Genomic DNA, 26,889 nt, shown 5'->3' with positions numbered 1-26,889 from the left:
TGGTTTCAGGCTCCCAGGTTGGATTCAGAAAATAAAGATGTGGCTTAATGTGTCAGTGGAATAAAATAAAAATCATAACTGATAAACTCTATTTTTATTTTATTGGTAAATTGTAATTATACAGTGATAGATGCATACATGCGCATAGCGCTTGGTGAGCCCTCCTCCGATTCCCACCCACTTCCTCCTCCTCCTCGTCTACTCTTGTTGGACAACATTGTGATTGGCATTGATAAATTTGTGTATGTACATCATGTCCATTGAAGTGTTTCTTTCTTCTGGTCTTCCTTCCCCCTCAACTCCCTCAGCTCCCCTCCCTCACTCCACTATAGTTTCTTTCCCTGTGTCTGAAGTCTCTCGTGTCCCAATTTCTCCCCTAGCTTCCGCATGTGAGGGAAAAAATCTGACCTTTCACTTTTTGTGACTGACTAATCTCACTCAGTATAATATTCTCCAGTTCCCTACAAATGACATAATTTTGTTCTTCTTTATGGTTGAGTAGATTACTCCTAGACTTTGTTTACTTGTCATTGTGATAAAGTACACATAACTTGAGATGTAGCATCTACAGGTCTGTAAGTTTCACAGTTCTGGAACATTAAGTGCACTCACATTATTATGCAATCTCCAGAACATTTTAGTCTTGAAAAACTGAAACTCTTATTTATTAAACAACTCCACCTGCCCCCTTTGCCAGTCCCTGACACCATCAGTCTTCTTTCTAAGAGTTTGGCTACTCTGGTGTGTTTGGGAAACTGGTTCATTTCAGGGGCATTCTACCTCTAAAAAGAAATGGGCATTCTACCTTTCAAAAGGTACTCAGCCCTTTTTACTTTTTTGTTTTGGAAAACATTACTAAGTTGTTGAGACTAGCCTTGAACCTGTGATCCTCCTATCTCAGCCTGGGATAATACTGGGATTACAGACATGTGCCACCCACGTGGTCTGGACTCCCAAGTTTCTGATACATGCAAATAGAAGCATATACGACCATGTGACTGGAGTCAAAATTCTAAGTCCTTGGTGCTTTAGCATCTCAATTATAAAATGAAATCTAGCAAGGTTCTCAATAACTTAGTGAGACCCTGTTTCCACATAAAAAAAAATAATAAAATTGGGCAGAGGGTATACCTCAGAGGTGGAATGCCCCTGGGATCAATCCCCAGCACCACACACAAAAAAGAAGAAAAAAAACAAACACCCTCACACATTGTTAGCCCAATCCCAAGAAATATTCTGATTTTGTAGGTAAAATGTAGAATATGTAGTTCAACTGTACTAGGACTCTGAAGTCCTTCAGCTATGACTCCCTTTACTTCTTCTATCCATCTCATACCAGTGACCAATTTCTCTTCTGGATATAAACACAAAAGAATGGATAGGAGAACCCAAACAGCAATGAACTCTTGCAGAAAAAGCAGAATTGGGATGGGGATGGGGATGGGGATGAGGATGGGGATGATGAAGAGGGACAGTTGACACCATCTCAGAAAGTAGCAAAACACTGCTGAGTCTCCTCCATAGGCCTGGACTCATGCTTCCCTCCACTCTGGCTCTTGCAAAACAGACATTGCATACTCCTTGCACCATCCCCCTCTGCTTCCAAGCCCTGTCTTTAGTGTCCTGAAGTCCCAGGTTGAACTATACTAGCACCACTGGACTGACATTTCACAGATGGCTTAGAAATTCTTCCTTGCCAGAGGTTGGTCATTTCAGTAAAGTCTTTTAATTTGTGGCTATTTTTGTTGTTTTGCTTTGTTTTTTATTATCATCCATACATCTGTTGTAGAAAATGTAAAGCAGATAATAAATAAAAAATGAAAAATAAAAATCACCTGTAATTCTACCACCCACCTCCACAAATACACACACACACACACACACACACACACACACACACACACACACCTTATATAAATTGGATAGCACTGCATTATCATTTTATAATCTTTTTCAATTCAACTGCACTTTTTAACTTAAATCCTGACTCCTAGATGGTTGTGGTTGGGGAGAGCATCGGAGCCAGAGTCCAACATTCACTGCCAGGCACAAATGCAATTCTCGGGCCCAGGTTTTCCAAAGGACCTGACTCCTGGAGGAGTAAGGCCGGGTCTGCTGCTAGAAGAGGCAGGTGTGTGAGGTCAAGGGCAGTGCAAACAAGGCAGCTTTCCATCTCCCTTCTCCCCAGGCCCGCTCCTTCCCTGTCCCTCTTCTTGCTGTTACCCCTCCACAGACAAGGCCCTAAAACTGCAGCCCATCATAGCATGGCTGCCCTGCCAGGAATTCGGCACGGTGCCATTGCAGCAGATGGGCTGGAGAAGAGGTAGTCAGTGTTCATTTCTGTGGACAAACAGGAGTGCAAGCATGGATGTTGAAAACAGGACTCCTAGGTAAGCATTTATCCTTCAACATTCAAATCAAGACAGACACCAGCAGAATTCTAAGCTGAGGGACAGGTTCGCTCTGACCCCAGAGGAACAGCTATCCAGTCTTGGGCAAAGCACTTGCATGGGCAGGGGAGGGTGGCAGTGAGGCCAAGGAGCCCTCTGGTGGGTTCCATTTTGATTCTGCAGAATCCCTCTTCGAGCCAAAACAGGCTTGCTTGGGCGGCCAGCCGGCGCCTGACTAAGCAGGCCATTAGAATGCACAGCCTCACTTCCCGGGCTCTCTAGATACATAAAGAGTCCATAACATTTGGGCTACAGCCTCAGCTCATTATTTGCTATGAAAGTTTATGCAGCCACAAAATTAAATGGGAAAAGCACATTAGGAAGGGTTTGCAACCTTCTTAACTCATGCCTCACAACCGCAAAAGACCACGACAGAGCTGTTAGCTTTGTTACTCTTCCTCTCAATTTGAGTCATAGCAAGTTATTCAGGAGAACATCTCAAACAAGCACGAGCTTCTCATACATTCTAGCGCTTGTGCCCCGTGGCCCAGGGCCCTCCGACAGAGGTAAGCAAGACACTTTTGCCAGGACATTGCTAGGACCCTCTGTTCCAGCTACGACTTTGTAGAACTTCCTGGGCTCATTTCTACATCACCCTCTGGGTGGTTAGAAACAAGATCTGAAGAGTTTCATTTAGCCACAGATTAGATCTTTTATCAGGATCTTTCCTTTTACTAAATCAGAAATTAGTAACCTAAATCAGTTCACCACCTGTTTTTTGTTTATTTTTGTTATTGTTGTTTGTAACAAACACAGCCACACATTTACAATTTGGCTATAGTTGGTTTCTAAACCCACCAGGACAGAGTCAGAAAGCTGCAACAGTCTGTGTGGCCAATAAAGTTAAAAATATGACCTAATCTGGCCCTTTGAAAAAGTTTGCCAACAAAAGTCTGCCAACTTCTCTAATACACACACACACACACACACACACACACACACACACACACACACACTACCTTCTGTTGTAATTTTTAAAAATTGCTTGTTGTTGTAAAGACTGAAAAATAATAGCAATATGGGAGTTAGGGAATTGTGGGTAGTTTCCTTTTTCTTCTTTTTATATATATGCTTTTTCTTAAAAACTACTATGCATTTTCTTATAAATGAGGGAAATTTTTTAAAGAAAATTTAAAGTAAATGTACAGACGTCTGTGCTATGAAAAAGAGAATCTGCAGGATTTACTACAGATGTACAAATTGATGCTTGTTTTAACCTATTTGTGCTACTGAAACCGAAATCCCAAGACCAAATAATTTGTAAAGAGCAAAAAATTAATCCTCACAGTTCTGGAAGCTGGGAGCCCAAGATCCTGGCGCCAGCAGGTGCTTGGTGAGGGTCAGTTCTCTGTTTCCGGGATGGCGACTTGAGGCTGCATCTTCCGGAGTGGGGAAATGCCGTATGCTCACGTGGCAGAGGGCAAAAGGGTAATTGAGCCAAATCAGGGCTGAAGCCTGTTTAACATGAGCCTGAATCCCATTCATGAGGGAGGCACCCTTATGCCTAGTTACCTCTTAAAGACTCCACCTCTTAAAACCATCCATTGACCGTTAAGTTTCAACACCTGGATTTTGGAAGGAATATATTCAAACCACAGAAATGCTAAAACCAGACCAAAGTTTCCATTTTCTTCCACAGGGAAAGGCAAATTCATGGTGACATCAAGTGCAGGTCGTGTCAAGTTCAAGTCATCTGAGAAGGAATCACTGAGACATGAAAAACTTTATTAGGACACAAACCTGGGAGAGAAAATTAACAGAGAGCCATGGGAGGTGTAGAATAGTCAGACCCTGAGCAAGGGAAAAAAGAAGGAAAGAAGCCGGACACGGTAGCGCACGCTTGTAATCCCCGCGCTTGGGAGGAAGAAGACAGGAGGATCGCGCAGGTTCGAAGCCAGCCTCGCTGGTTTAAGAGACAGTGTTTCCAAATAAAATATAAAAAATAGGTCTGAGAGTGTAGCCTGGAGGTAGAAGGGTTCCATTCCCACTACCACCAAAACAAAAACAAAAAAAAGGAAATAAAATTGGGCAAAAGTGTTTGAAAATACGGTTCTGTTCTAAGAGATGTCCAGCAAGGCTGACAGGAAGATCATGAGCCAAGGTCACCAATCAGTGGCATTCCATGTCTTCCAGAGACAGATCTGCTTTCTATCACTGTTCTTTGCCAAGTGACTGGCTGCAGCAGCCTGTGGGGAGCCTGGCCTGGACAATACAGGGATGGATTTGAAGGCCAGCCTCTGGGGTCTCCAATAATTACACTATTGCCATCAGAACCGAGAGATTCATGTTCAGGGCCACCTCAAACAAATCCTATTAAGGGCAGACACACAGAAGTATGTGATTCTTAGTCATTGTGGTGGTGCATGCCTGTGATCTCAGTACTTGGGAGGCTGAGACAGGAGGATCTCTAGTTCAAGATCAGCCTCAGGAATTTAGCACGATCCTCAGCAACTTATTGAGACCCTGTTTCAAGACAAAAATAAAAAAGAGCTGGGGGTACAGCTTGGAGGTAGACTACCTCTGGGTTCAATCCCCATTATCACACAAAAACACATGGAATTCTTTGTGATAACTCATTTTGTACTCCCAACTTAGTATATAAATATGGTTCCAAGGAGACACATACATTTTGGAAGCAGAAGCATTTTGGAAGTACCCATCCTCTTTGGTACTAGGATGGAACTCAGGGCCTGGCGCATGCTAGGCAAGCACTTGGGCTCACTACACCAAGCTCCTTGTTTTATAGGTAGGAATATTTGAGCTACAGCCCCACTCATTATTTACTATAAAAGTTTATGCACCATATAGTCCACTTCACAAAGTTCATCCCATAGAAAAGGGCCTGTTATGGTTAGATATGGAATGGCCCCTTGAAGACCTTATAAATTGGTGTTTGGAGTTGATAATTGAATCATGAGGGTTATAATCCCATCAGTGGGCAAACCCACTGTTTGGATTTACCTGGGTGATGCCCTGGTGGGGGTGGGAATGGGGTTGGGTATGGTTGGAGTGGGTGGGTCCCTGGGAGTGTAGCTTTGAGAATTATGTGTGATTCCTCCTCCCCCTGTGCACCTCTCCCTCTCTCTCTCTCTCTCTCTCTCTCTCTCTCTCTCTCTCTCCCCCTCTCTCTCTCTCTCTTTCTCTCTCTCTCCCTCCCTCCCTCCCTCCAGGATGTGAGGAGTGCAGCCCATGTGCTCACCACCTTCTCACTGCTTCCCGCCACCATGTCCTGAGATCCATGGTCCCTGGCCTCACATGGACTGAACACAATAATACTATAAGAAAATAAATCTTCTTTCCTTTAAGTTACATAGTCAGTCTTTATATCTGTAAGAATGTTAACAAGGCCCAGTGGTCTATTTCATATTCTGAGCATCATTGATTTCAGAGCTTGAGATAATCTGATGATAGCAAAGTCCATGGGAAACAGAGAGAGTTTTGTTTTGTTTTTTAATTTTTTTATTGGTGCACTGTATTCATAGTGAAGAATGAGCCTCAAATTTCAGGTCACTGTCTAGACCTGGGACCAGATTCATCAGTGATAAGATTTTCAGACAGAATTCAAATGGGAACCCCATTCTTTATTTCTTAGAGATGTGACAAAATATCAGATCAAGGCTGGATGTTAAAGCTATTTAGTCTAAAGTTTTCAACTTACCAGATATATTCACTGATGTTAAGAAAATAATGTCTCTTTATAAGAGACATTAAGGAAATAATGACTTTTATTAAGAGAATGCTATCTGAAGAAGTACTACTAGCAGTATCAAGATTCCACCAGTGTTTTACATTATGTCTAGCAGCAGGAGGAAGGCTGATTTGGAGACAGAATGACCACTTAGGAAGTTACTATAGTTGTCCAGGCAAGGATAGAAGTAGAAATGAGTGGAAAGTCTGGTGCAGTGGTACATGCCTATAATCTCAGTACTTAGGAGGTTGAGACAGGAGGATCTCAAGCTCAAGGTCAGCCTGGGCAACTTAGTGAGGCCCTCAGCAACTTAGCAAGACCGTGTTTCAAAATAAAAAATAGAAAGAGCTGTCAGAGGTGGAATGTCCCTGGATTCAAGCCCCAGTATGAAAAGGAAGGAAGGAAGGAAGGGAGGAAGGAAGGAAGGAAGGAAGGGAGGGAGGGAGGAAGGAATCATATCACCTGGCCAAACAAGAAAGCACAGAACTTAGGAATTGCTAAGGAAGACAAAGTATTTCCAGAATGAACAAGTCAAATGGGAAGTAGAAAGGAGAAGAAGAGATAGCCTTTACCCAAGAAGGTCATCAAGGACAGGTGGAAACAGCAGCTGGAAAGGGCAGAGAAGCCAATGAGCAGAACTGGCCTGGTACAGGTTGAGACACTGTTGGGACATTGCTGTGGTGCCATCTGGTTAGTAGTCTGCCTGGTAAATATGGGAGGGCTAGAGGCACAAAACCAACACAGCCAGGTGGGGAAAAGAACAAAAAGAACAGGAAAGCCTGTGCTGAAAAAGCCTGTTGGATAATTTTGAAAGGTCATTGACGACTTCCCCAAAGCAGGCAAGCAGAGCAAAAGTCGGAGTTGGGACTGTATTGCGGAGTTGGGACTGAGGAAGTTATAAGAAGGTGGAGGAATCTAGGCATGAAGGGAAGGATGGTGGAATGATGGGGAAATCATCTGAGGGCTGAAGGTGTAACTGGCCATTAGGCTCTTCCAGACTGCTCGTGCTATTGCCAAGTACTTGGAGACTTGAACCTCATTCCCTCATTTCTGCACTCACTCTCATTCCCGAAACTTAAATTTGCCTAATCTGGTCTCCACATAACTGTATCCTGTAGAATTCAACTGTATTAAGGATTAAACAGGATTTTGTGAGTAAGCCTCAGCACAACCATTTGTGATAACTTGCTGTAAAGGGTGCTATTGGGAGCTAAACTACTCGGGATGTGGTCTCTCTCCACTTTTGCTCACAAAGGCTTCATTTATGTCTTTTCTGAACCTATGCCTCAGAGAAGAAAATAAATTATAGTTAAAAGGTTTGTATATGAGAAAAACATTTTTAATTTTTTAGTAAATCAACCTATAAGCATAATTATATCTTCTCTGTCTTTCTCTGTCTCTGTCTCTGTCTCTGTCTCTCTCTCTCTCTCTCTCTCTCTCTCTCTCTCACACACACACACACACACACACACACACACACACACCAAATGTTATAGAAAGTCATATGAGCTTTTCTAGCTCAGAGAGTGGTAAGAATACAGTTTTTAAAATATTTTTGTGTTGACTGTAGCAAGTCTTAACTGTAAGGATGTTAAGCACTAACTATTATATTACAAATAAAATCTACACCTGTCTCTGTCTAAAATGCCACAGTTTATTATTGTTGTTGTTGTTATAAGAAAAGGAAAAGGCAACCCTATAGGTATAACCCTTCACAAAAGAAAAATATCATGCTGGCAACTCATTATTTCAGATTGTTATTATGTTAGATGATAGCTTCTAGGTGTAAGGCACATACCTATAATGATCACATTAAGGCAGAACCTCATTAATAATAGATGAGATCTGATTATATCCATTCCTGATGTTACTTTAATAACCTGTGGCATTTTTGCAACAAAAATAATAATTTAAACCTTTTGCTCTTAAAAAAAGTATTCTTGGCACACCTTAGCACCAAGCTGGAGAAAATAGACTACTTTTGAATCAAGGAGCATCCTTTACTAGAGTTTCTTCTGGTGCCTTTTAATGGGAGGAATTGATATTTCAAAGAAATAATAATTTTAGACTGAATTTCTGGCCCTTTAGAGATTTCGAGAGAAGAGATTTGATAGGTCTTCATTGTCGTGTGTAGTGATTTTGTTTTTTTAATAGGCTACATCAGCTTCCATGTTCACACAAGATGCAAACAGCTTGCATTCCCTGGCAGTACAGTTGGCCCGGTACAGTTAGAATCCATAAAAACTGAATGGAGGTAGGCATGGTGGTGTGTGCCTATAATCCCACTATTTGGGAGACTGAGGCAAGGATCACAGCTTCGAAGCCAGGGTACTATAGTTTAGTGAGACTCTATTTCAAAATAAAATATTAAAGAGGTCTGGGGGTACAACTCAGAAATAGCAGGTCCCTGGGTTCAACCAACAGTACCACATACACAAATTAAATGGTTATCCCACATAAAGCACTTGATTTGTTATTTTGCATTATCAATAACTTCATAGCTGCTTTTCCTTGCCTGGTTTTTGTTTAATGATCCTTGTTTTATATAGGCACCATGTGGAAGGTTAAATATTACTTCCCAAGATCTCCACAAATTCCCTTCATATGGTAAATGGAATTTGCAGACATTTTCTAAGGAGACTAAAAGATGAGATTACATTGGATATGTGGGTGTGTTTGTGTAATCACAAGGGTCCTGATAAGGCAAGAGGATGATGAGATGACAGGATAAAGATGTGAGTGATGTCCTTTGAAGATAGAGACAGGAGCCACAAGCCAAGGAACACTGGTGGCCGGTAGAAGCCAGAAGAGACAAAGAAACAGAGTCTTCTTTAAGGCCTCCAGAAATAACAATCCCTGTCCAGACTTTACATTTAGCCCCATAATATCCAAACTTCTGACCCCCAAAACTACAATAGAATAAGTTTGTGTTTTAAGCCTTTATACCATTTTTAGTAATTTGTTATAGCAATAATTGGAAACTAATATATCCTCTATCTTCTTTTATTTCAAAGCATATCTACCCTTCCTTCTTCCACTTTTGAAAATAAAGTTCAAATGGGGCAAAGGAAAAGGACAAGAAACTTTAAAAAATATACTTTTAATACATGTGAACTTAAACAAACAAACAATGGAAACCATAGCTTTCCTATTGAAGATCATGTTTGTCTATTATAGAAAGTTTATAATTTTAGGATAGAAAAAGAATAAAACAATTATTGTTTAGTTTCTCTTATTTTCCTTCCAATCTCTTGTCTATATATAAATGTCTTGGCATTTTTATATATTTGAATATTTATTACCAGGTGTTGGAAATAATCAAGAACCACATGTATGTGTTGCTCACTATGTAGATAAAGAATTTTAGAGCTGGGCATGGTGGCACACACTTGTAATCCCAGTACTTGGAAGGCTGAGACAGGAGGATCACAAGTTTGCGGCCAGCCTCAGCTACTTAGTGAGGGCCTCTGCAACTTAGACCCTGTTTTGAAATAAAGAAAAAAAATAGGGCTGGGGATGTAACTCGGGTAGAATGCCCCTGGGTTCAATTCCCAGTCCTCCCCTACACACACACACACCCAAAATTTCAAGAGATCAGAGAAGTTAAAGCTATTTCACCAAGTTTTACCACCTTTGAAGAAAAGAGCCTGGTTTCCAAACGGGGTCTCTCTTGACTTCATTTTAGCACAACACACTGAAGTTAGTGGGTGAGAATAAAACTGTGAGTGGGAAAATCCATCAATTTTGACAAAGCCTTTAATATTCTACTCCTGCTTAGTTTAACAAAGATATAGCAGCTTTGGAATCAAGGGCTAATGAGAAAGAGCCACCTTCCTCCTTCCCAAGTTGACTGCTACTAAGAGGCAATGAGGCCAGGAGGACATTAGGCAGATATAATTGAGATGACTATATTAAAATCCCCCTTTATATCAGCAGCCAGACTTCTTCATACCTCAAGACAAAGAAAAGTAGGTTTTCAAGTTTTATTTGGTTTAGTTTTGTACCTTCCTGGAATCTTCCATGTAAAGACTTTCACATTCATGCCTTCTACATGATGCTTAACAATATTATACTACTCAATTTTGTCCCATTTAAATGTGCTTGTTTTGTATTTTCAAAGAAAAGGAAAAAAGGAAAGAAGGAAAGGAAAGGAAAGGAGAGAGGGAGGAAGCAAAGACAGAAAAGGGAGGGAGGGAAGGAAGGAAGTTTGTCAAGCCTTATGCAGTGGGATTAACAAACTCTCACAATTTTGCATATTGGTTTCATCTATAGACTTCTTTATTATTATTCATTAAACATTTCTATTTGCATCAAGCAATTGGGAATCACTTGCATTTAACAGTTTAATGCCTGTGAAGTCAGTGATGTAGAGACATTAATGTAAATGAAAATAAATTGAGTATTCTGCCCAGTAGGAAAGCACCCTCCTCTAATTCACTGCTCAAGCCAGAGTGCAGAACGTCTAATGCCATGCAATTTCCTCTTTGTGAGGTACAAAATATGGCCTCCATTAATGGTCAATTTGAAGAATGTTTCGTAAGGGAAGCGAACATCCACATCCTGTGAGGTACCGGGAAGCCGTTGTCCTCTATATGGATTCTGGCTAGAACATTCATCCTAAAGGCAATTTGGAGAGAGAGAGAGACAATAGGCAATAAAGCTAAATCATTCAAGAGACATCAGAGAGCTCTCCCCCATGCCTGGCAGTGGGGCTGGGCTGTCGCCAAGACCATTCTATCTACTCACAGTGCATTCTCCCTCCTCCAAGGTCATTCTCCCCAGCAAAGCAGAGAAAGGAAATAGGGTTGGAAGTGAAATGAGATCTTTTACACAGAACGTCTACAGCTACTGTGCTTCACACATTCTCTATGCCACGTTCCTATTCCTTACAGTCCCGGGAACAGGGATTCAGCTGTTTCAGGATAATCTGATTCCATACATGGTCATAGAGTTTGTTTGTGCTTATATTGAGACTAAGAGTGGATACAGAAAAGACTGGGGAAAAGTATTGCCTCTGAGTTATATAAGACTACTAAAATGACATATTATATCCATTCTTTTCTATTGTCCTAATTGCCCTGTATTTTCCCATATGCATCTTCTATATTGTCTGAATTGTCCAAAGGCTAGCCATCATTTTTACAACTAGGAAAACACTTAAAATACATAGTTTCACTTTCTAACTTTTCCTCTACTTTAAGGAGATTTGGATGCACTGATCAGTCACTTACACCTTTCAGCAAGACAGATCTATTTAGCACCTAGCAGGTCCCCAAACTCTCCAACAGAGCTGGAACTACAGGGATAAACAGGACACCCTTGCCTCAAAGGGATGTTGGATGAAAATATAAACGTGTGTGTGTGTGTGTGTGTGTGTGTGTGTGTGTGTGTGTGTGTACTGCAGATTGAACCCAGGGGCATTCTTTTCCGAGCTACACCTCCAGACCTTTTTAGTTTTTGTTTTGAAATAAGGTCTTACTAGGTTATCGAGACTCTCTCTAAGTTGTTAAGGCTGTCCTTGAGCCTGTGATCCTACCGCCTCAGCCTCCCCAAGTACTGGGATTACAGGCTTGTGCCATCATGCCCTGGTAAACACATAATATTAATTTCTCCTAATAATGTATTTCACAATTTTACTCCATGCTAGTTACGAACCCTTTTCTTTGCCTCATTTCTTTTCTATAAGATGGAGATTATACTAGGGTGATTATGAAGATGCAGTCTTGAAGTACTTCAGATGATTCCCAACTTAGAGTAAGTCAACGGGTATTTGTTCCAGTTATTTAGCAATAATTTCCAAATATCACCACTTCTGCTAATGCTCTGGTCCCAATTTAAGAAAACATTGCTCTTGAATTTAGAACCTAACGCTCACTCATCTCCACATTTTTCTCATGAACACAGCTGCAAGAGGTTTATTTATAACAAACGTGGAAAGTCACAGAAGAACGATAAAACCAACAACATCCCTAAAAGTGGCCAAACTCAGTAGAGGCTCTGACATTTTGTCCACAATCCTTCCCTCCTTCTAAGGAAAGCATAGGAGATAGACACGTAGTACATAGCTGGCCATAGTTGCATATGGCTCTAATCCTAGAATTTGGGCGGCTGAGACAGAAGGAGCACAGGTTCAAGATCAGCCTCAGCAACTGAGCGAGATCCTGTTTCAAAATAAAAAAAAATAAGCCGGGTGTAGTGGGAGGCGGAGACAGGAGGATCACACTGATTCGAAGCCAGCCATGCTGACTTAAGAGACCCTGTTTCCAAATAAAAATATAAAAATATATCTGGGAGTGTAGCCCGGAGGTAGAAGGGCTTCCAGGAACCCCAGTTCCACCAAAATAAATAAATAAATAAAAATAAAAAATAAAAAAATAAAATAAAAAGAGCTGGAGGTGTAGCTCAGAGGTGGGATACCCGTGAGTTGAATCTGGAAAGAAACAAAAAAGAAGGGAGGGAGGGAGGGAGGGAAGAAGGAATGAAGTGTAATGTTGAAATTGAGCGAAGGAGGTAAACACGAGCCTAGTTTCAAAAGCGGCTTTAATCAACCAGCGCCTTTGGGCAGGTCTGCCGACCATGAGGAAAGAGACTGAAGAGCCTTGCAATTGGTAGAGTCAGGTGGCAGAGGGGCAGAGGGGAAGTACCGATGTTTAGAGGGGGAGGTTTAGGGTGGGGCTAGCAGTGTGAGAATGCTGATTCCCTCACCACATCCGGAGTCTCACGATGCCTGGAGTCTGTCTCGTGATGTTTGAAGTCTCAGACACCTGGAGTCTCGCAACATCTCCACTCTGGCTTCCGGGATTCCACCTCCTGTCCCTGTTGGGTCCCATGGGGGAAGAGAGGGACTCAACCTATCAGGAAGGAAGGATGAAAGGAAAAGAGGAAATACATACATGCTAGGATACATTAGCCGTAAGAGATTTGTGAAATATCTGTCTTTAGAGGTGCCTCCCAAGCGTGGGGATTACAAGCGTGCGCCACCACACCCGGCTGATAATTTGTTTTAAATGACCAATTAGGTTTTTTTTTCTTTTTTTTTTTTTTCAAAATGGCGACTGAGGGACACAGCACCTCTCAGTAGCTGAAGTAAATAAAGTTTAAATACTGAGAAAGCAGTGTCTAAATCAACAAAATAAATACATACCAGGAACCAAAACACATCCTGGTACCTCGGCGGAACCCTGAACTTGAACAAGAAGAACAAAGATCGGACACAGGACCTGCTGCAGATACAGTCTGACCGCGGACCGGAACGCTGAGCCGCGGGCTGCTTTAGCAGCTGTCCAAGGAGCTGCCTGCCCGATATTACCACGGCAAGATAATCCGGGAATAAAAACGGACTTAGGACCGCATCCTAAGCAGCGAGCAGCACCCACCAGAACTCTGTCTGCCCACCAGCGACCGGATCACATCGGCACAGAGACTCACACGGATTCCTGCACCAAGACAGGTACCTGAGGGCGCCCTAGTAAACTGGGGTCCTAGCGTGTGCGCAGTCTCAACCCCCCACCACGGGCTCAAGCCTCAGAGCACTCTCCTCGCGCATCCTGCCTGTCCCCTACTAGTAATCAGTGCCTGTACACTGCCCCCCTAAATTGGAGCCTGCTTCTGTGGCTAACCCCTGCCACCTTGCCAGAGCCTACCCTCCAGGCTGCAAAAGCACTGGGAGACCCGGAAATCTCCTTGGGGCACCCCCAGCCTCTACGTCCCGCGGGAGGCAGAGACCATTGCTGGACACCGCACACTGGACCCTTGAGCACCTACCCTGCACCCCTGGCCCACCGCTGGGTATTCCCAACCTCCTGGTAGCCAGATGCTTAGTTCTAAGTGAGAACACAGCTCAATACACCTTGGAAGAACATACCAGCAGCAATAGACAGCTGCACCCACTCTCACTAGGGTCCAGTATTAACAGTGCATCCAGCCTGCACTCTTGGAATAGGCAGAGCTCTGGCAGTAAGTGTGGCCACCCAGGAACCAGCATTCATTTGCCCAGGGCACATCTTGGGACCACACCGGCTAGCCCAGCTGGAATTTCCAGAGACACAAGAAAATCCATCGGGCCACAAAATCTGCTCAGGACCTCAGGGGGAAGTTCCAATTACACTTTAGTCACTCTCCACCCCTGCTGTAGGGAAGCACAGGCTGGAGGCGAGGGTGGTGAGTGCAGATCTGCTGACCACAGGTTAGAATTTCGCAGAATCTGTGAACTGTACAGAATCAAATAACAGTGAAACCAGACATCCGGACACATAAACCTAAAGCAGCTAAAGGAGAAAAAGGTGTCCAAACACCCAGAGTGACTTAAGAAGATAAAAATAGAGTACAAAGAAAACTAAAAGACATTGGATGGTATTCTGAAAGCTACCAAGCAATCAGATACGCACATATTATATGGACCTGACCCCATATGCGTAAATAAGGAGGACTGTTTGTTTTACTTTTAATGTGGATGTTATGTTTTATTTTGCTTTTAAAGTGCTTTTGTTTTAGTATGGTTATTGCTGTTTTATTTTTTTTTCTTTTTTTTTTCTTCTTTTAATCCAAACTTCTCTTACTTTAACTTGTTGTTTTATATATATATACATTGGATAGTTTGCCTTATTTTTTTATTTCACACGGCTGCTAGTTCCTTTTATTTTATTCCTCTTCCTTTTTCCTCTTTCTTCCTCTTTCCTTCCTTTTCTTTCATTCTCCTCCTTTGATTGGTTTACCTTCCTTTTTCTTGGATTACATAATAGTCTTGGTATCTTGTGGGGATTCTTTTTTTTTTTTTTTTTATGTCTGTCTGCTCCTACCAGCATCCCTATTTACAAACCTTCCCACACTAACCTACATACATTTCTCCCCCAAAACTTTTCCCCATAATATACCTCATGGTTTAAAACTCAAAGTATTTTTTATATCCATAACTACTCTACTAACAACAAGAGTCCCAGTAGTTAACTCTCTCACATTCCTAGCAAGTTATTACCTTATCATACTTAAAGTCCTTCTCAACCTAACATATCCTCCACCTAATCTGACTCCTTTACCCATCACCCCAGCTCCTCCCACATCACCTACCCTCAACACTGGAAAGGCTCTGCTGACTTGCCGATACCCCTAAACTCCTAATATTAAGATTTGACTAAACACATTACTCACGAACGATGGGTAGAAATCAGAAAAACAGGACAGAGAACACTATAAATATGAGAACCAGGAGTTATGAAGAGACAGCAGAAATCACGAATACTGACCTACTAGAAATGCAAGAAGGGGAGTTCAGAATCTTGTTGTTCAATATGATGAAAGGTTTTAAAACAAGTATAGAGGAGGTTAAAGGTGAAATAGAAACACTAAAAAAGAATCAGAAAGAGGTCTGGAATGAAATGAAAGAGGCAATAAGTGAAATGAAGACAGCAATAGAAAGAAACTCTGGAAGATTAGATGAAATGGAAAACAGAATATCAATATTAGAAGACAGTACATCCCAAACCGAAAACACAGTCAGCGATATACAGAAATCTTTACAGCAACAAAACCTAAACATCCAGCAATTATGGGATAATATGAAGCGCCCTAATTTACGGATAATAGGCATTGAGGAAGGGATAGAGGTACAGGCCAAGGGCATATGTAATATCTTCAAGGAAATAATCTCAGAGAATTTTCCAAATATGGAAAGAGACTTGAATCTTCAAGTACAGGAGGCATACAGAACTCCACTGAGACAGGACCAAAGAAAAACCACTCCACGCCACATAATAACCAAATTGACCAGCATAGAGGCCAAGGAAGGAATCTTAAAAGCAGTGAGAACAAAAGGACAGGTGACATATAGAGGCAAAACAATAAGAATCACCCCAGACTATACAACCCAGGTCAGGAATGCTAGGAGAGACTGGTACGACGTGATTCAGACCCTGGAAGAACATAACTTCCAGCCCAAATTAATCTATCCAGCAAAACTACTATTCAAGATCAATGGGGAAGTCAAAGTCTTTCAGGATAAACAGAATCTCAAAAAATTCATGAATTCAAAGCCAACACTAGAGAAAATTCTTAAAGAAATAAATCATAAGGAAGAAAAAAGAAGCAGACTCCAGAATCAGAGAAGAGAGGAAGTTAATAAGTGGGCCATTTAAGTAAAGAAGAAAGATCACAACACCCAAGAGTAGACAGAACACAAAATGGCAGAAAACAAAAAGCATATTTCAATAATATCACTTAATGTCAAAGGACTTAACTCACCAATCAAAAGACATAGACTGGCAATGTGGATTAGGAAACATAATCCAAACATATGCTGTCTGCAAGAAACTCACCTCACAGCCAAAGACATTCACAGGCTGAAGGTGAAAGGATGGAAAAAGATATACCATGCCACCAGTGACCGAAAAAGAGCAGGGGTAGCAACCCCGATATCCAACAAAACAGACTTTAAAATAAAACACATCAAAAGAGACAAATCAGGGCACTTCCTTTTATTAAAAGGAACAATACACCAAGAAGATATAATGATAGTAAATATTTATGCCCCAAATGTGGGTGCAACCACATTCGTAAAACAAACCCTTCTGGACATAAGATCCCAAGTAGACCCAAATACAATAATTCTGGGAGACTTTAATACGCCTCTCACACCACTGGATTGATCTTCGAGGCAAAAGATGAGTAAAGATGCTTTAGAACTAAAGGAAACCATAAACCAAATGGACCTAATAGACGTTTTCAGAGTATTTCAACCAGGAACTACAGAATACACTTTCTTCTCAGCAGCCCATGGAACCTTCTCCAAAATAGATCACATCCTGGGACACAAAGAAAATACCAGCAAATTCAAAAAATGTAATATAATCCCATGCATCTTTTCAGACCACAATGGAATAAAAGTAGAAATCAACAACAGGAAACTCGAAAGAAAGTATTCAAATTCATGGAGAATGAATGATACACTACTAAATGACGAATGGGTAAGAGCAGAAATTAGGGAAGAAATAAAGAAATTTATGGAAACAAACGAAAACAGAGACACAACCTACCAAAACCTATGGGACACCATGAAGGCAGTACTAAGAGGAAAGTTTATCGCATTGAGTGCCCACATAAAAAGGATGGAGAACCACCAAGTAAAGAACCTAATGACACAACTCAAGGATCTAGAAATTCTGCAACAATCCATTCCCAAAGCCAGCAGAAGACGAGAAATCATCAAAATTAGAGCAGAAATAAATGAAATAGAGAACAAAAAAACAATTCAAAGAATCAATAAAACAAAAAGTTGGTTCTTTGAAAAGATTAATAGAATTGATAAACCCCTGGCCAACCTAACCAAAAGAAAAAGAGAATCAACTCAAATTACCAAAATTAGAAATGAAAAAGGAGATATCACCACTGATAGTGAAGAAATTCAAAACATTATCAGAAACTACTTTAAAAATTTATACTCCAATAGATTTGAAAACCTGGATGAAATTGACAGATTTCTAAACACAGTTAACCTTCCTACACTCAACCAAGAGGACATAGCAAGCCTAAACCAACCAATAACAACCAAAGAAATAGAAACGGCAATAAAAATTCTTCCACCAAAGAAAAGCCCAGGCCCAGATGGGTTCCCAGCTGAATTCTACAAAACCTTCAGTGAACAACTAATACCAATACTTCATAACACGTTCCGGGAAATTGAAAGAGATGGAACTCTTCCAAATTCCTTCTATGAGGCCAGTATCACATTAATCCCCAAACCAAATAAAGATACCTCAAGAAAGGAAAACTACAGACCAATATCCTTAATGAACATAGATGCAAAAATTCTAAACAAAATACTAGCTATACGCATTCAAAACTATATCAAGAGAATAATTCATCACGACCAAGTCGGTTTCATCCCAGAAAAACAAGGCTGGTTCAACATACGCAAATCAATACATGTTATTCACCACATAAATAGAACCAAGAACAAAAACCACATCATCATAGCAATAGATGCTGAAAAAGCATTCGACAAAATCCAACACCCATTTATGTTAAAAACACTGCAAAAAATTGGGATAGAAGGAAAGTACTTCAACATCATCAAGGCAATATACTGCAAACCCAAAGCCAACATTATATTGAATGGGGAAAAACTGCAAGAATTTCCGCTACAGTCAGGAACAAGACAAGGATGCCCACTTTCACCTCTCCTTTTCAATATAGTCCTTGAGACTCTTGCTGCAGCAATCAGACAAGAGAAGGAAATCAAAGGAATCCACATAGGAAGAGAGGAAGTGAAATTATCCTTATTCGCAGATGACATGATCCTTTATCTGGAAGACCCAAAGAACTCAACCAAAAGACTTCTGGAGCTGATCGACAAATTCGGCAAAGTCGCAGGTTACAAAATCAACCTAAAGAAATCAGTGGCCTTTCTTTATGCCAACAACGAATCCACAATGAAGGAAACAAAAACAACAATTCCATTCACTATAACCTCAAAACCAATAAAATACCTAGGAATAAACCTAACCCAAGATGTAAAAGACCTCTACAACAAAAACTATAAAACATTAAAGAAAGAAATAGAAGAAGACCTTGGAAGATGGAAAGATCTCCCGTGCTCATGGATAGGCAGAATAAATATCATCAAAATGGCCATTCTGCCAAAACTGATCTATAGGTTCAATGCAATTCCCATTAAAATACCAGTGACATTCTTCAGAGACCTAGAAAAATCAATCATGAACTTCATATGGAGAAAGAAAAGACCTAGAATAGCCAAAGCAATTCTCAATAACAAGAAACACGCAGGAGGCATTACAATCCCAGACTTCAAACTATACTATAGAGCAATAGTAGTAAAAACAGCATGGTACTGGCACAAAAACAGATATACTGACCAGTGGATTAGAATAGAAGATACAGAAACAAACCCACACATCTTTAGTCAATTAATCTTTGACAAAGGGGCCAAACACATACGCTGGAGAAAAGACAGCCTTTTCAACAAGTGGTGCTGGGAGAACTGGCTAACCATTTGTAAAAAGATGAATCTAAACCCCTATATCTCACCTAACACAGGAATCAACTCAAGATGGATCAAAGACTTAGAAATTAGACCTGAGACGGTGAAGTTAGTAGAGGAGAACATAGGTTCAACACTACAACATATTGGCACAGGCAGTAACTTTCTCAACAAAACCTCCAAAGCTCAGGAAATTAAAGCAAGAATAAACAAATGGGATAACATTAAACTAAAAAGTTTCTTCTCATCAAAGGAAACTATCAATAACCTAAAGAGGAAGCCTACAGAATGGGAAAGGATCTTTACCAGCCACCATTCTGATAGGGGGCTAATATCCAGAGTATACAAAGAGCTCAAAAGGCTCTACACCAACAAAACAAACAACCCAATCAAGAAATGGGCAAATGAACTAAATAGACACTTCACAAAAGAAGAGATACAAAGGGCTAATAGATACATGAAAAGATGTTCTTCATCACTGGCCATCAGGGAGATGCAAATCAAAACTACACTGAGATTCCATCTAACCCCAGTGAGAGTAGCAAGCATAAAGAAATCAAACAACAACAAATGCTGGCGAGGATGTGGGGAAAGAGGAACTCTCTTACACTGTTGGTGGGAGTGCAAACTAGTTCAGCCACTATGGAGATCTGTGTGGAGATTCCTAAGAAAGGTGGGAATAGATCCACCATATGATCCAGCTATACCACTCCTGGGTATCTTTCCAAAAGGGTTGAATTCAGAGAAATACAGCAACATATGCATACCTATGTTCATAGCAGCACAATTTGTAATAGCCAAAATATGGATCCAACCCAGATCACCATCAACAGATGAATGGATAGCAAAACTGTGGGAAATACACACAATGGAATTCTATTCAGCCATAAAGAAGAACAAAATTATATCATTTGCAAGAAGATGGAAAGCCCTGGAAAGCATCATGTTAAGTGAGATCAGCCAAGCACAGAAGGAGAAGATACACATGTTTCCTCTAATATGCCCAAACTAGAAAACACAAAGGATACCAGTAGGACCCCAGATATTAGAGGGGAAATACTAGCTAAGTTTTAATGGAAAGATAGGAGAGGAGAAAGGCCGATCTTGATTAAGGAGCATCTTCACCTGAACATGTGTAAAATTATGAATAAGACATGGTTAACCTGGCCAACCATTGGTGGGGGGGGGGAGAGAAAACGGGGGCGGGTGGGAGAGGGCACCAAATATAGTGTAAATGTATACTATTTATGTTCAATAAAAAAAATTGTTAAAAAAAAAAAGGTGATGGAGCGTTATTTGGAAAAGGGTGTGAGCAGAAGAGGATTGGATCGAGGCCACAGATCAGAGACGAATCTCCAAGAGGAGCAAGACGAACGCTCCATCTGAAATGTAGGGGGAAATGAGTGGACAAGTTAAACTAAAAGTAAAATCCAAAGAAGGAAATTGCAAGCACCGATTCTTAAGGCAATACAAGAATTTTGAGGCAGACTAGGAAAGAAAGTAGGGCAGAAGCTCGAAGAGATCCAGAGGAGAGAAATTTTGGAAGTATTGCTTATTTTGAAAGGAGATTTCTGCATTTCAGGAAGCCAGCCCAAAGTGGGACTCTCACCTCTTGAGCATTCTTATTTTGCAAATTTTTTTCTACTTACAGCATTTAAAAAGAAATCTTTATTTTAAGTTCTTTAGACTGAAAGTATTTTTTTAGATAGACCAAACTGAATATGGATGGGAGTGTGTGTGTGTGTGTGTGTGTGTGTGTGTGTGTTTATTTTACCATACATAGGGGATTGGAACTAAGACTCCTACGTATACCAAAATCCACAGCTATCTCAAGTCAATTATATGAAAGTGGCATAGTATTTACATGTAACTTACACATATCTTCCTGTTATGAGTCTTACTGACACAGTGGCGAGAATGACAGGTCACACTTAATGTCTTTCACAAATACTCGGTTTATTCTACAATGCTCATAACATTCCCATCCTTCTCTAACTAAGCCACTGGCCAAATACCATTTGGTTACCTGAGGCAAAACGGGTCTCTGCAGGTAACCTAGGTTCAGGATCTCTGTCACAGCCGTCATTGATGGTCAAGGTGCAGATGCTTGATGTCCAGGGAGTCAGACTGGGAAGAGCCCAACTGTCATTTAGAGGAATTGTCTAGCAGCTACCAGAGGAATGTTTCCTTCTAGCCGGGCTAACTTCTAGTCTCTTAGACAGTTGGGTCAGAGCCGCCGATCTAGCCATTTGCCAAGTCTTATATAACCTAAATTGATGTCACTAATTGCGTAGGCTCATTGCTTCAACCGTCATCTTGTTTTCTCAGCTGTTTCATCTTATGGACCTATGTCTGGGATGTATGTCTGTTACTTCGTCCTTATCTTGCCTTCCAGTTGTCTCATCCTACAGATGTGTGCCGGGGAGCGTGTCCATTAATTTGTCTTGGGCATGTCAGTTACATCTTTCTTCTGCCTCATCTTTTCATATCTGGCCAGTCTACCTGTCCCTACACTATACCTATATCCTGGCATATATTTCATATAGTCACATTTTTTATATATATTTTGTATGCTCACAACACTTCCTATATAGTTTGTGTAAAGGGGGGTAGTGAGGATGGAATTTAGGTGCATCCTACTTGTAATCTACACCCTCACACCTGTAAGTTGTTATTTTTATTTTATTTTCAAACAGGGTCTCGCTAACTTACAGAAGACCTCTGTAAGTTGCTGAGACTGATCTCAAATCTCTGATCTTCCTGTCGAGCCTCTGATCCTACTATCTCAGCATCCCAAGTACTGGGATTTTACAGGTTTGCACTACCACGCCCAGCTCTCCTATATATATTTAATCACTTGTAGATTATAATACAAAAGCCAACATAATTGTGCTAGGTAATAGCTGTTCTATTGTGTTGTTTAGGGAATAATGACAAAAAATGTCTTGGTACATATTCAGTAGATGTAAAAGATTTTCAAATATTTTTGTCCATGGCTGGATGAATCATGAATGTGGAACTCAGAGTTATGGAAAGTAACCGTGTTCCCACATACAGTAATGTTTGCATATGTTTAAGTGAACATACATATAAGCACATGGTATATGTTTATAAATTTTATGTATATGTAAAGTGTATATGTGTTAAATTTAACAAATAAAATAACCTAGATTTGGTTTTCTTTGAAAAAAAAATGACCAATTAGACATGTCACTTTAATGTGATGGGATTATCCAGTTCTGAAGACAGTTCACCAGATGGAACAGGCTGTCTATAAGATTTTTACAAAGTAGCTTCCACTGATGAACCTCTTTTTCCTAATACTCAGGACCCACTGGACCTATGAGATGAATATATCCCATTTCTTTTCAACTCAGCCAATCTACCATGGCCCTGAGCAGAACCTATAAATCCACCTATAATTTATTAAAGACTTTCAGGGCACTCTGTTCAACCAGTTCACACAGACAGCCTACTTTGTTAAAAATGGTCCCATCACCAGAAAATGAGAAAATACAAGTCAGGGCCAGTGTAGGTTTAGAGCAACTGCATTTAAATGTCTATGGTCTGGAATCCCAAGTATTTCTGAGTGCTGACAGGACAAATCTCTCTGAATTTAGCCACAAATTATGTACTGTGTATCCATGGACAGTCCCCAAGGGGTAGCCCAACATAATTCTATATACAATGTTCCCTGCACTCAAGGAGCCTGTGATTTCTAGGGTAAAATTAAAAACAATAAACACTCAGTTTTCTGTATAATTGTTAGTAGATTGTTTTTTATTTTTCATCTTGAGTCCTTTTAAAATGAAATGCTTTATGAGCATACCATGTGGAAACAACTCCACTATTCATGTGTGGTTTCTAATATATATACATATTTTTACTAGGGGCCAGCAGAATAAAGAGAAATGGTGCATAGGTTATAGATTTCTTTAGAAGGAAGAGGGAAACACTGAGAATACACAACTACACCACTGAAAGGTCTCACCCAGAAGTGTGGCTGCTAGAGCTTGAATATGTCCCCCAAAATTCATATGCTAGAAACTCAGTCCCCATTGCAAAAGTGTCAAGAGATGGGACCTGTAAGAGGTGATAAGATAGCCAGGTATAGTGGTGCACACCTCTAATTCCAGTACTTGGGAGACTGAGATAGGGGATCATAGGTCAGAAGACAAAATCATCAATGTAGTGAGACTCTCAGCAACCTAGTGAGACCCTGTGTTAAAGAAATAAACAAATAAAAAGTGGGGGAGAAACTAGGGATGTAGCTCAGAGGTAGAAGGTCTCTGGGTTTTATCCCCAATACTCCCCCAAAAAGGAGATAAGGTCCTAAGGTTCTCATGAATGTATTACTGTTATTATAGCAGGTTTAGGTTAGTGGTCAAAAGAGTGGTTTCAAAAAGAATGAGATCCGTTCTCTTTCCCCTCTCTCTTGACCTTATACCTTCCACCAAATCAGGAGGCAGCAGGAAGACCCTTACCAGATGCTGGTACCTTGGTATGGGACTTCTCAGCTAGAACTAAACTACATTTCCTTTTTATACTTAGCCCATTGTGGCCTATAATAGCCTATAATAGCCATAGGCTTATTATTTTATAATAAGCCTATGGTTTATTCTGTGACATAAACACCAAATGGATGAAGAAGGTTGTTAAGTAAGACCAGGAAAAGTTTGAAATTTTAATGAACTCTGAAAGTGAGCAGCCACTGTGGAAAACTCGTTTTTGAGGGCCAGTCTTCTGAGAAGTTTGCACACCAGCATTGGGACCTATTCTCTCTCTACAGAGCCAACTCACTCTTGGACTAACTACCTGAGCAAAAATTGCTGGAGGATCCAGTGGAGAAGCTGGCTTCTCTCCTCATGATCCCATATCCAAGTGCTTAGAGGACACATCACTATACTTCCCAAGCACTAACCCAAAACACAGATCATATTTCCAAACAAAGTAAAAGGACTGAGAAAAACACACTGGTAGCTGAAATAGCACCTCCAGAGTGTGGGGAAATAACTGGTGGCATCAGAACAAATAGAGAAGGAAAGACATGTGCCAAGTGTAAGTGCCTGATAAGGTTTGTAAGCCAAGCAAAACCGCAATGGGCTTTAGTTATCTCAGCATGAGTAGTGGTGCTCCACAGAGCTCTTTATTACATTTACTTTAATTTCTTTCTACTATGTGATTCCTACATATCTGTAATTGAACTCAAAAACTCCATATGGTTACTCGGCTGATATGGATGAATGGCAACCATAGATATTTCCTCCAAAGAGTATTTCCAACTAAAGGATAAACATTTCACTTGCTTCTTAATTCTTGAAGAATAAAATGCATCATCTGCCCTTGGGTTATCAGTGTCTAAAAAGGGAACAGGTTCCCCAGAGTGATACAAGCTAGTGATGAATTAGAATTTTATGATTTTTAGTAAGTGCAATGCTTAGCACACTTATTCTTGGTATGGTATATATTTTTGGTGGTGGCACGCAACCTCAGTGTTTCAAGACTTTAATAAGTTGTGGCAGTAAATCTGTTATATACATCAGCTCCTCCAACCCTTTAAAACACTCCAAGATCAGTATCATTATTCCCAGTTTACAGATGAGGAAATTAAAGCTTGAACTATTTAGTAATTTGTCCAAGATCACATAATTAAAAAATAGTAGAGCATGATTCAAACTGAGTGAGATCTGTCAGATTAAAAATAAACAAAAATTCCTATTCTTAATCGTGATAGTTAAACAAAACTATATCTTTACTGGATATAGTTTGCCAGGGAAGCTTTGTTGAGTTTTCCACACTTTGACTACTTTTCTTCAAGCATCTAAACAAAGCTGGATGTTGGAAAATATGTAAATTTTACTCATTAGGCAAAATAGATGCCAAAACTTGCATAGAACTTCCATAATACTCATTGAGACTGGTGGCAGACTGTCCTATAAAGAGAAGAAATAGAAATTGTATTCATAAGTAATAAGTGAGTTTCCATGTTTCCAACTTAAGCCTGTGTGTGTGTGTGTGTGTGTGTGTGTGTGTGTGTGTGTGTGAAAGAGAGAGAGAGACAGAGAGAGAGAGAGAGAGAGAGAGAGAGAGAGAGAGAGAGATACAGACAGACAAACAGACAGACTAGAAATGGAAAAATGGAACCCGGGAGTACTCTATGACTGACCTACATCCCTAACCCTTTTTATTTTTTATTTTGAGATAGGCTCATGCTAAATTGCCCAGGCTGGCCTCAAACTTGTGATACTCCTGTCACAGACTTCCAAGTATGGATTATAGGTGTGCCACCATGCCCAGCTCACCTGGTTTTTTAACCTCCTTCAAATGACTATTGCTTGCATAACATAGAGATCAGGTAGAATTAACAGATTTGGATTTGAATTCAAATTCTACTGTGATGAAATTACCTATCTCCCTAGCCTGTTTATTTGTGGGGAGCCATTAAGGTTTTCCCCTTATCTTTACTAAAAGAATCCTTCTGACTGTCCTTCACCCAAAATCAACAAGGTTTGGGGTCATGGAGGATTCAAAGTAATTAAGGTCTGAGAGAAGATTAGGTTTGTGTTGTTTGTGATGGCACGAGGGTATTGATTGACCTGCCCGTGATGTATGTACTTTGGATTTGTCATTATTGTATTTAGGTGTAAGAAACTGTATAAATACCACAAGAGAAATAAACCGGGAATCAGCAGTAGAGATATCGACCCATGAGTAGACTGGCGATCCTTCCATGCTTGAATTGAATTCTTAGAATTGAATTCTTTTTTTTTGTTTTTGTTTTTTGGTTTTTTTTTGGTGGTACTGGGGTTCCTGGAAGCCCTTCTACCTCCGGGCTATACTCCCAGACCTATTTTTTATATTTTTATTTGGAAACAGGGCTTCTTAAGCCAGCGTGCGCGGCTGGCTTTGAACCTGTGCGATCCTCCTGTCTCCGCCTCCCAAGCGCAAGGATTACAAGCATGCGACACCACGCCTGGCTTAGAATTGAATTCTTTAATCCTCACTCCTCTCTTCCAACCGTACTTTTGCTGGCTGGCTCCGGCATTTACTCATCTTTAAAATAGGCATTATAAAGCTGAGCGTGGTGGCACACACGTGTAATCCTAGTACTCTGGAGGCTGAGGCAGGAGGATCACAAATTCAAGGCCAATAGTGCATGGTAATGTAGTGAGACTGTTTCAAAAATTAAAAAAACAAAATAGAGCTGGGAGTGTAACTCAGAGGTAGAATGCCCCTGGGTTCAATCTCTAGTGCTGTCAAAAAAGGGGGGATTATAAATATGTCAAATCATTTATTTTCTTTTAATTCTAGCCATTTGAACAAACATGTCATTGCAGGGTATTTGTTGTTTGTTTTGTGGTACAGGAGATTGAACCCAGGGGCTTTCTACCTCCAAATCACATTGCTAGCCCTATTTATTTTATTTTGAAACAGGGTCTCACTAATTTACTGAGGGCTTTGATAAGTTACTGAGGCTGGCCTCAGCCTACAATCCTGTGTCAATCTCTCAAGTACTGGGATATGTGCCACCATGCCTGGTTGTTATTGTGATTTTAATTTTCATTTCTCTGGTGGCTAATGATGTAAAATATACTTACTTGTCACTGGTACATTACTGATCTCCTTTGGCAAGTCTATTCATTTATTTTACCCATTTTAAAAATTGGATTGCTATCCTTCTCAGTATTGAGTTTTGAAAGTTTTTAATGTAAATTTTGGCTATATATCAGCCAGGCGTAGTGGCTCACGCTTGTAATCCC

The 26,889-nt window shown here is 40.5% G+C and overlaps 1 pseudogene across 1 annotated transcript in view; it reads left to right on the top strand.

Moving 5' to 3' along the window:
* Positions 1-26,889, top strand: part of LOC308272184 — a 77,025-nt pseudogene that overhangs the window by 40,857 nt on the left and 9,279 nt on the right. The window contains exons 2-3 of the transcript in view: positions 1,995-2,131; positions 2,234-2,390. The product of the transcript in view is annotated as an uncharacterized misc_RNA (transcript). The remainder of the gene's footprint in view (positions 1-1,994; positions 2,132-2,233; positions 2,391-26,889) is intronic.

The sequence above is a fragment of the Muscardinus avellanarius genome, assembly GCF_963383645.1.
Source record: "Muscardinus avellanarius genome assembly, chromosome: 13".
Classification (NCBI taxonomy): Eukaryota; Metazoa; Chordata; class Mammalia; order Rodentia; family Gliridae; genus Muscardinus; species Muscardinus avellanarius.
This window is presented reverse-complemented; position numbering and strand designations above follow the sequence as displayed.